Raw genomic sequence first — 12,181 nt, forward strand, 5'->3', positions numbered from 1 at the left:
ATGCAACATATAAATCGGACTTGGTTTATCACCAGCATTTATAAAACGAGACCTAGGTAAAGAACTAGATCTGGGGACACATGCACGGTCCTAACATAGTGAACATTTGGCCTGCCCTAATTATCGCAAAATCAGAACAGTGAGAATATTTGCAGTGACTGTATTTTTAAACTCTGTGGTTTTTCCCTCTTAGAAGCAAAGCCTATGTGATCTATTTTATTCATATTGTTAACTTTGTTAATTTGCCAGTGATTGAAGTAAGGGTTTTTTTTTTGCCAGTTTTATAGTTCAGTGTGAAGAATATAATGTTAATACCATTGAATTTCCAAATCACTTCGCTGGCTTTTTTTTTTTTGGTGGAACTCTTTAAATGTTAGAACTATAGTAATACACTTTCTCTTATAGAAAGCAGATTGGGGAAATATTCAGCTATTTTGAAATTTATTGAAAATGTGGAGAAAAACTTGATTATTTCCAGTTACATTTTTAGAATATTATACATTGAAATAAATAAACCTTTTTGAATATACATCATGTAAATTTATTAAATTACGTGAGTTTTATTTCTTAATCTTGTTGGTGAGTGGTGATTGTGTTCAAGCTCAAAACATAAGGCCAAGTTAGAATTTCTTGATTTAAAAAAAGTTACGATTGAACAGATAATGCTTTGGTATTATTGTTGCATAGATCTACTAACTAGAAAGAGTATTTTTACTTAAAATGCAAAGATTTCATATCTGAGTCACTCATTTCAAAGTACACATACTTTCTCAACAAGTGTAACAGATTTATTTCAAAAGGATATAGGAATTCATTTTTTATATGAAACTATAGGACTGGAGCACTGGTGGCACTTCTGATTCACTTAAAACTGCCAGGGAAACTAAATATGATGAGAACTAGAGGAATGACTGGATCAAGTTAATAGAAATAGATCCTTTTGCAAGCCACATAATGATCCTGATCATCAACCTTGAAAAGTAAATTAGAACAAGCAAATTGCTGTTGAAAAATTCTTTCAGCACTGTGCTGTTGCTACTCAGCTAGTCATGGTTCAGCCAGAGGCAAGGAAAAAATGCACTCGGTTTTACATTAACAAAGGAAACATTATTAAAGTGAATGTTTACATTCTGTTTATTGAAGTGTTCAAAGAATGTTTGTTGCATCTTCAAGCAACCTGCTGTTCTCTATTACAGTGCATGAGTGATAATAAAAATGAGTCACTTGTACATTTTAGAAAAATAAGTAACATTTAACTGAAGTGTTCCTGACCCATCTTACTTCAAAATACTCAAGTATCAAAAAAAAAATATCGATACTTTCTCTTTTAAAGATTTTTTTGTCACTAGGAAAAGTATCCTATTTAAAAAAAAAAAATCATTCACTGGAATACGAATACACATTTAAATTATTTCCAAATGCTTTACGTAACTTTCCTCCCAGACTCTGCAATGCATGAGACATAATAAAATAACAAATAAAAACAGTTATGAAATTACTTAAGTGAGTCTGTTACTGGATATATATGTATTGGAGAAATAGCTTGATAATTGTAAGAGCTTTTTTGAACTACCTCATAAAGACTAAGTTGAGAATTAAACAAGACATCAGTGAAAAGCAGGAATGCCAATCTCACATTAAAAAAGTTAGTATTATATGTATTGGTAAAATTGAGGAAAGCAATAATTAAAAATTCAAAATTTTAGCTTTCATTTATGGGAAATGAACAATGTGAATCACTTTTAGAAGTAGAAGTGTAGCATTTAATAGGGATCTAAGTACCATATTTTACTTGGTATCTTAGCAGATGTTATGGAATACAATTCAGTATTCTGTAGTCTGATGGATTGACTAATTTTTGAGGAACAATTTTCTTAGATTCACCAAGATAACAAGTTGTCAGTCTTCTGTATTTCAGCCTAAAAATCTTTCTGTTATACTTAGCAAAGATTATTAACATATGCTATAGGCTCTTGAGAACCTCTTTGCCAGATATTTTATTATTTACCATTTTCTATGGTATTTGCAGAACAGCATATATTTTTTAAAGTCTAGAAATGATTAAAATTACTTGAGTTAAACTGGATATTTTATATTTAAAATATCCTAAATATTTAAAATATTCTACGGAACTTCAATCTTTGACCATAATCTTAAAAAAAAAAAAAAAAAGTTTTGGATCTAAAATAAAGCAAATGTCAAGCTTCTAACTCTGCTTTTGCTAAAGAAATCACCAGGAGAAGTGGTTAGTAAATGCTTTCAGTTTCCTAACTGGTAGCAGCAAGAGGACTTTTTAATATAAGTTGGCTTCAGGCCCATAATTAACATATTTCCCTTATACTTAAAATAGTCATATAATTTAATGTCAAATTTAATAAACATTTAATTTTATAATTTAATGTTAAAGGCCTAAACAACACCAAAAAAAGTTGCTGAGTAGGCTTCCCTGTTAGTCTAGTGGTTAAGAATCCTGCCAGTGCAGGGGACACAAATGCAATCTGTGGTCTGGGAAAATCCCACATACTGTGGAGCAACTAAGCTCATGAGCCACAGCTATTGAGCCCGCATGCCCTATTACTCCGAATCTACAAGAGTAACCACTGCAACTAGAGTAGCCCCTGCTCACCACAACTAGAGAAAGCCCATGCACAGCAACAAAGACCTAGCACAGCCAAAAGTAAAATAAATTAAAAAAAAAAAACTACCAAGTAATCCAGTTGAAATTGAGACATTAGTCAAGGAAAATGCATAATTAATATTAAACTTTTACTGTGCTCCTGTTATATGCCACTCCAGAACTAGACAGACAACAACTACTACCTGATTTTGAATGGTACATGATAACTCCTGCAATTTAGCACTGTAATATGGAAGACTATACATTGTACATTGAAATTAAAAGACGCTTACTCCTTGGGAGAAAAGTTATGACCAACCTAGATAGCATATTGAAAAGCAGAGATGTTACTTTGCCAACAAAGGTCCGTCTAGTCAAGGCTATGGTTTTTCCAGTGGTCACGTATGGATGTGAGAGTCGGACTGTGAAGAAGGCTGAGCATCGAAGAATTGATGCTTTTGAACTGTGGTGTTGGAGAAGACTCTTGAGAGTCCCTTGGACTGCAAGGAGATCCAACCAGTCCATTCTGAAGAGATCAGCCCTGGGATTTCTTTGGAAGGAATGATGCTAAAGCTGAAACTCCAGTACTTTGGCCACCTCATGCAAAGAGTTGACTCATTGGAAAAGACTCTGATGCTGGGAGGGATTGGGGGCAGGAGGAGAAGGGGGCGACAGAGGATGAGATGGCTGGATGGCATCACTGACTCGATGGACGTGAGTCTGAGTGAACTCCGGGAGTTGGTGATGGACAGGGAGGCCTGGCATGCTGCAATTCATGGGGTCACAAAGAGTCGGACACAACTGAGCGACTGAACTGATTGATACATTGTACGGAAATTATTCAAAGAGGTGGGATGGTTGAAGTTCACCAGGCATACAAAGGAAAGAAGGGCATCCCAGGGACAAGGTCATAAACCTGATGTCTAGTTCTCTGAAAAGAACATCCCAGAAACCTGAGCGTCTACTACAGTAAGTATGTACATGTGCATACAAGGGAATATTTTTTCCTTCCAGATGTTCAATATTTTAATATTTAGATAGATATAAATTTCTAAGGAAAGCAATTACTATATTTAGTTTCCACCTGAATATTCAGGCATATGAACACATTCCTAAAGACAAATATACACTTCCACACTCTGTCTCCCCTCTCTGCCTTCCTTGCTAATTATTGAATGCATGTTCACATGTGCTCATATGAGACTTAGCTCTGCATTATCAATGAAGAAAATATAAATGTATAAATAGGACTATAGAGAAAATATATGTGAAGAACTGTTATATAATCTGATACGTTAATATACAGCATACTCAGTCAATTGATAAGCTAAATTTTTTAGTTAACATCCCGTAGAACTACCATGGAACACATTCTTAACCATGTTTCATTTGGATATATACACATGCATATACACATGAATGTGCATATGTGTGTAAGTAAAACAAAAAATGCAGGCTCCAGAGCACTGCTCTTACATACTAGTTTGCAAATTTTACCCCACCTCTCATGCTAACATTTTGAACCTCTTGAGGACAATGACATTCATCTCTTTACATCTTTGTATTCCTAGTGCTACTAGAAACACAAAACAAGCTTAATATTGGTTCATTAAGTGAAATGTTAAAAATGAAGTAAAGCAGGTTGTTCTCCCACTTCACACAAATCAGTAATGTCTAGTGATTATGGTTTTGCATGTGTGTATTAAAAGTCCATTGTGTAAACTGTGATTCCATCCACATTCAGCACAGGTGATTTCTGCCCTGTGATCGTCATCTCTAACACTATTTGGAAGATTTATTGCTGTCCATGACACTACCCTTCAGACACACTCTGCAGAGTTTTGGCTCAACCTGTTAAACTTGCAACAGCTGAGGTCTGCATTTACTGCCCATCCTAGGACACATTCTTTGCAATTATGCTTCAGTGAACCCTAAAGCATTTGGCACTCTCATCTTAGGAATTCCCTTCTGGAGCTCACTCTCCAATGGCTTTGTGAGCTCCCCACTATTTACCAGAGTTGATCCTGATTTTGTTCAGTATAATATGACCTGATATGCTAAGATTCCCCTCACCCCATAAAGCCACAGCTTTCAGTGAGTCCTGTGTACTGATGAAACAGAGTTGCCTGCATCCAAGAATTCCAAGTGATTATTTTGAAAATTTCCATTTATCATAAAGGCAGAATGGTAGAGAGGAAATATACAGTCTTTGAAGTCAAACGGGCCTGATTTCAAATCCCAGGCTCTGCCATTTACAAGCTGGGTGGTCCTGGATAAATTAACGTCTGAGGTCTTCACTTTTATCCAAGCTGCATAGGGCTATTGTAAGCATTGAATGATGCAAATTTCTAACTACATAGGTATTCAGTTAGTGTTCATTCCCTTCCATATCAAAGATTAAAAATGGCCTTTTCATGAAACTAGTTATTAGATAGTTATGCCTTCAGACTATCAAAATTATATGTATTGTCCATTTGCCCTTGGTTTTAAATGTTCAGCTGTATATTACATTGCAGGAATGCCTACTCCATTGCTTGAATGGGTCTTTGGGATTTAATAAAATGGCTATAGAACTGAGTAGGTGTAAGTGTTTAAGTTTGCTAAAGTTTAACAATTTATCATTATTCATGGAAAGACATTTACTCAAAATTCACATATTAAAGATGACTGAACAGCCATATTCTGCCAAAAGTGGGATTGAACAAAAATAAAATTAATCCACAGGAACATTAAACAAATGCAGTAATAACCCACAAAATATTAATGGAGCTCAATTAACTTCTGGAAGGCTTTTCTTTATGTTGTCCAAGATACAGTCTGTACCATTCATAACTAATTGCTACATGTGGAAGTCATTTCTTAAATTTTCTTGAGATTTTTTTCCTAAAAGTAGAAAAGTTATTTGACAGTATAATTATTTTTTTAAATGTCAGATTGATTGATTTATTGATTTAATGAAACATTTAAATTGTCAAATTTAGCTTCCTAGATATCTGAAGTTTTAGATCATGGCACTTAAATCTTAGTAATGCTAAAAAGAGTTGAAAATAATTTGTTCTCTTCTCACAGGATAGTAACATTTTGCTTTGTGTTATTGCACTAGCCCTTTCGCCCAAATTAGCTCTATGAATAAAGTACTGAGTTGCAGCTGCAGATTTCTAATACCAGTGGGCATACTCCTTCATCTTCCCTAGGCCTGAGTCTCTACCACCACGCCAGGCCTATCTTGATGTCTGAAAGTAGAAAAGTGAGTGACGTGATAACATTCTCCAGGCCTGGATGTGAGCCCCAGGAAACTCCTTCTGAAGACACTGCCCACAGCCAAGGGGGGAGGAGCTTCCTAACTCCCTAGTCCTGCAAGGAGGACACCCTTTGGATTCTCTGTCAGCAGTGCCGGAGAGCTTGCTAGAGGCATCTAAACTCATCTCTTAATAGTTATTTCTCTATGTTTTTGTTTCTAGCAAACATACTGGTTTTACATTTTTAATGGTAATAGAAAGTTTCTTCCTTAAAGCTAAATTTAAAATGAATATGTATAAAGAAAAATATTGTGTAAATAAGAGTTTAGGTGTTAAATGACAACAGAAAGGTTGAAACTCAAATGAATGCACAAAAGTTATCTTGGGGGGCTTTCTGAAAATGAAAGATTAGACGCTCAGGGAATCTAAAACTAGGAAGATTCTTCATTGTGCTGCTGCTACTGCTGCTGCTGCTGCTGCGTCGCTTCAGTCGTGTCTGACTCTGTGACCCCATAGCCGGCAGCCCACCAGGCTCCCTTGTCCCCGGGATTCTCCAGGCAAGAACACTGGAGTGGGTTGCCATTTCCTTCTCCAATGCAAGAAAGTGAAAAGTGAAAGTGAAGCCACTCAGTCGTGTCCAACTCTTAGCGACCCCATGGACTGCAGCCTACCAGGCTCCTCCATCCATGGAATTTTCCAGGCAAGAGTACTGGAGTGGGGTGCCATTGCCTTCTCTGTTCATTGTGCTGCTGAGCATGAAAAAAAAAGTAAAAGTATTGTTCAGTCCTGTCTGACTCGTGAGACCCCCTGAACTGTAGCCCACCAGGCTACTCTGTCCATGGAATTCTCCAGGCAAGAATACTAGTGTGTATGTACTTAGTTACTCAGTCATGTCCAACTCTGCAACCCAAAGGACTGTAGCCCGCCAGGCTCCTTTGTGCATGGGGATTCTCCAGGCAAGAATATTGAAGTGGGTTGCCATGCCTTCCTCCAGGGGATCTTCCCAACCCAGGGATCAAACCAGGGACTCCTACATAGCAGGCAGATTTTTTACCATCTGAGCCATCAGCATAGTTTCCTAGGAAAGCCCTTGGAGGGGTTAGTAAACAGCGTGGTCAGTGGAATATATAGTGTGGCTTTCAGGTTAGGCAGACACAGTTCAAAAGCCATCTCTTTTTTAAGGAAACCTTGGCCCCAGCTTCCTCATTTGTGAAATAGGAATCTTCATACGAATTTTATATCAATAAAACGACATAGCTCCTATAAAGTGAATGGTACATAGGTGATGGCATACATTCCCTTGACTCTCCCTCCAATAAAGATATCAACTGTTTTTTTTTTTAATTTTATTTTTTAACTTTACAATATTGTATTGGTTTTGCCATATATCAACATGAATCCACCACAGGTATACACATGTTCCCCATCCTGAACCATCCTCCCTCCTCCCTCCCCGTATCATCCCTCTGGGTCATCCCAGTGCACCAGCCCCAAGCATCCAGTATCGTGCATCAAATCAACTGTTTTATTAATGACTTAGGAACTGGAAGTAGGTCACTATTATTTACAACCCAAGTATTTTTTTTTGTAATGTGATAGCACAATAGAGGAGAAGGCAATGGCACCCCACTCCAGTACTCTTGCCTGGAAAGTCCCATGGAGGGAGGAGCCTGGTAGGCTGCAGTCCATGGGGTCGCTCAGAGTCGGACACGACTGAGTGACTTCACTTTCATTTTCATGCATTGGAGAAGGCAATGACAACCCACTCCAGTGTTCTTGCCTGGAGAATCCCAGGGACGGCAGAGCCTGATGGGCTGCCATCTATGGGGTCACACAGAGTCGGACATGACTGATGCAACTTAGCAGCAGCAGCACAATAGGGAAAAGTAAAATATTAAATTCCCACATTTACTATAGGACAGAGAAATTTAAAGTTTGTGTTAATAGCAAAGTTAGATTTAGATTTCCATGTAGTTAGACAACCAATCCCACTGCTTCTTCTTAAACACACACACACACACACACACACATGGCGTCAGGGAGAGGGGGAAGTGGGGGGAGAGACAGTGAATTCATACACACACATATATGTTATTGTTCTTGTAACAGATCATTTTTCTCTGGTAACTAGGAAGCTGAGAGCTGAAATCTTGACCTTTTTTAAAGAGGTGCAGAATTTTTCATATATATTTTTGTCATCTTTGTATTGAATCATTTTACTACTCTAACTTTACTTTCCCTTTGCCTCAATTTCTCTATCTTTTTATCCTACTATATCATATTGTACTACCCTAGCCTTTTTATCGGAGAAGGAAATGGCAACCCACTCCAGTGTTCTTGCCTGGAGAATCCCCGGGACGGGGAAGCCTGGTGGGCTGCCGTCTATGGGGTCACACAGAGTCAGACATGACTGAAGTGACTTAGCATAGCATAGCATAGCCTTTATATTGGTCTTTACTAATTATACTGTTATATCCTTTATATTTAATTTCTTCAAATCATTTTTGGAATGAGGCCGAGAATAATTATATACGCAAAAGTGTGTCATTGATCCACCACTGATAATGTTCCTGGCAAAATTTAAGAGAAAAGGATTGGAGAAAATTTAATGTGATCCTGAAACTGATTGTGTCAGACAGTTTCCTGGTGACTTCTAACATGAAGTGTTTCACTTGCTCAAACACAGCTAACTTAGTTATGTCACTGTCTTTGTTTTACATCAAAAGCCATTAGAATCCATTCAGCCATCTTTTAAAAATGGGACTTGCTTGCATCATCAACACCACCACCAGTTCCAAGTATTCAAATATATACATGTTGTCTTTTAGATTAGTCTTCTCTATAAGTGATTCTAGTGAAGCTATCAGAAAGAAAAATATTTGGAGGAATTTCTTTGCAAAAGCCTTCAAAGCTAATTTAAACGCTGCAGACAGAAAATGGACCTTATGATTGCTGCTTTGTATTAAATACAGAAACCATTTTATCTGGTTTAATCAACCATCTTATAGTCATGGGGCTTAAATTTAAGAAATCAAATATTTGGAAGAATATGCCACATGGTTTAAAGGCTGTTCATGAAAAAAAAGGAATTCTCAGGAAAATTTGGCACAAAGACAGAATCGTGGAGTAAGTGTGTAGTTAACCAAAGACTACTTTGAAGCTCAATTGCAAATTCTGGTGTGTTTGTTTTTAAATGAGTCTCAATAATAAGCATACCCTGTACAGCATAATCCTGTGTACTTCTAGCAAGCCAAAATATTTTCAGTATCAGGGTTTATTTGGGTTCTGTTTGTATAAAGCATAAAGATAAATTTTTTAAATAAAAATAATAATTTGGGGGTCTTTTATGGCAAAGTTCTATTTTGACAGGAAAATTACAGCAATTGTACCTGTAGTGTAAGGGACTGGGACTGCTTAAAATGAAAGAAAAATTTAAAAAGAGTATTTGTGCATGTGTTTTCATATTCTAATGTGGCTACTCTATCAAGAGAAACTAAAAATTATGTTTGATAGGTCATTCTCATTTTTTATGACAACGTTTTGATTACTTGTATTTAAGGTTAAATATTTCCTGACATTTTTACTTCAATTATTTTTAGCTATTCACCCACAAATGCAGGAAGGCTGACATAATTACCCCTTTTAATTCACAAAAGACGTGTATTTACCTATTTGCTATAAGGCTTTTCAAGCTACCACGCTGTTACTGTGACAAGACTACTTTGAACACACAGTAGGTAAAATCATATCGTATATTGCACAGCAACCGCAATAGCTGAATGTTAATTTAACCAGTAAAGACAAAGTAATTACAATAATAAGAATTCTTGTCTTTTGATGGGGTTAAAAATGGAACTCAATTTGTTATATAGCCCATTGGCTTAGTAATCACTAGAAAAATTAACGGAAGGACAAAGTATTATTTGCAAAGTTACTGTTTGTTACTAGAGATGCCAGTAGAAGATCTCAGTGTAATGTCAGGTGTGAATATTTGTGGCATATCTGGAATATTTAATATATGGAGTGGATCATTTTTTAATACTTCTCACTACCAAATGACAAAATTATTTTCTGCAAGACCAAAGGGACAAGAATGATGGCCAAAAAAGGGGTGCAGATAGTAAAAATTGTCTTTCATTGAATATATATGTACGTATGTGTGTATCTCGTATATGTATCTATATGCCATGTATATAAAAATAATCATAAAAATACAAAATGAAATATTTATTACAGAACAAATTACAATGTCCTTACTTTTAAATTTCATTAATGTATTTTTAAAGGGGGTTGAAATTATACATACATATCAGTCTGATACACAAATAATAACATTACAGTAATTGATAAGTGAATTTTAATAAAACCAAAATACATTTAAAAAGGTACAGCTGAGACAACTAAATCATACCACAGATGTAACATTCTATTTTCTTGGTATTCTTATTTAAAACAAATATTAACATGAAAATATTATTCTAATTAATAAAAGATTTGATGTTTGAAACAAAATTTACACTTCTCGAACATTATACCATACCTCAGAGTTAGCATGCTGTTTTACTATTGTAATAGAAGCTGCCCAGAAAGACTGAATCGAAGCAACCTCAGGTTCTATTTCTTCATCTTTCCAGTCATTGTGCAAACTATTAATTTCAAAAAAATTACTGCTTAAACACAGGATTATGTAGTGCTGCAAAGTTTAGACAGAGAACTGCTTTTGAAGGAAGCCTCAGCAATTTTCAATTGTTATTACTCTGGAAAGGAATGGCTGCAGCCAGCCCCACATGTGGAGCCAACAGCGTAATCGAGAATTGTCCAAATTAATCTACATGCAGGGTACAATGTTTATTAAAAGATAAGTTATCAAAATGTGTTCATTTAAAACTTTAATATATTCTATTTCAACTCAACAATAACCACGGGAATTTTTTGGGTTGAGTTGACTAATTCAGCCTTGACCTGAGAATGCCAAAGCAGTCCACCTGAGGACCTTGTTAAGACACGCCCTGGGTCCTGACACACTCTACCCACACCCTGACTCGACTTCTCCTCATGGACCCTTCCAGGGGGTCATATTCCTCCCCCAGGACCTATGAGTAATAAGCTTCTCTATTTCACTGGTGGTTTTCACTGAACCCCTCATGGCTCATCATCTGACACCCCAGGGCCCTGCTTAATAAATGTTAGCTAAGTCATAACAATAGGTAAAATATGGAGTCTGTTAGTAGTGATAAATTCTTTGAAATCAAAACAAGGGGGGTAGGGGGACTTCTTTGGTGGTCCAGTGGCTAAGACTTTGCACTCCCACTGCAGAGGGCCTGAGTTCAAGCCCTGGTCAGGGGACTAGATCCTTCATGTTGCAACCAAGAGTTCACATGCCGCAACTAAAGATGCCCCAACGAAGATCAAAGATCCCTATGTGCTGCAACTAAGACCCGGTGCATTCAAAGAAATTAATTAAAATAAATATATATTCTTTTTAAAAAAAGGGAAGGAAGAAGGATGCAGAGGTCCAGGGCTATAATTTTATAACATAATGCACAATGGCCACAGAAACTGAGGGTGCTGGTGGCGGGGACAAGAGTGAGCCCTCTGGTAATTAGGAAAAGAGCAGCAGATGTTGTGAAAAGCAGTAGCCACACGATTCAGGAAAGGACATGATCACGCTGGTCACAAGGGCTGCTGAGGTGTCATTGAGCAGTACTTTTTCTCAAACTCAGTACCTTGTTACAACCTAAATGATTTGAAAACAATTGCAATAACTTCACCAAACATCTTAAGCCTAATTGCAGTCACAAACTACCTTCTGAAACAGGAGCAAAGTCCACAGACACTAAGGATAGTAATGTTGAAACACTCTCGTAGGCAATATTGTTTTTCAATAAGGTACAGTCTGCTACAGGACTTGCCCTGTTTCTTTTCAACTTTCTCTCAGTAACTATTATTGAAAGTCAGAGGTTGGAAATTTGTAATCCAGGAGGCTACTCTGAGGGTATTTCAAGGGTTTAAACTGAGAAGTTGCCCAATTCCTGGATGTGTTAAATCCAGGGAAGGGTGGGGGAAAAGGGTTATGGGTTGAACCAGTCCTGACCCCCTGCTGAGGCTGACCAGTACTCTGCAGGACTCAGGGTGTAAAACAGAAATAGGCATACCCTGGTCAAAGCCAGCTGCAAGGAAGAGGAGTTAGCCTTCATCTAAGATGGGCTTTGTCCTACTCAGAGACGCCTCCTTGCAACTCGGATGTGTGGACATTTTTCAACAGCGACTCTGAGGGGCAGTAAGAAGCACAGCAGCTGTGAACCGGTGTGATCAAGGTCCGTAT

The 12,181-nt window shown here is 37.1% G+C and overlaps 1 non-coding gene across 1 annotated transcript; it reads right to left on the minus strand.

Moving 5' to 3' along the window:
• Positions 1-23: 23 nt before the first annotated feature.
• On the minus strand, positions 24-155 carry LOC113900529. Its single transcript, XR_003513169.1, has one exon. It is a non-coding gene; the product is annotated as a small nucleolar RNA SNORA72 (small nucleolar RNA).
• Positions 156-12,181: the final 12,026 nt, after the last annotated feature.

The sequence above is a fragment of the Bos indicus x Bos taurus genome, chromosome 10 (assembly GCF_003369695.1).
Source record: "Bos indicus x Bos taurus breed Angus x Brahman F1 hybrid chromosome 10, Bos_hybrid_MaternalHap_v2.0, whole genome shotgun sequence".
Lineage (NCBI taxonomy): Eukaryota > Metazoa > Chordata > Mammalia > Artiodactyla > Bovidae > Bos > Bos indicus x Bos taurus.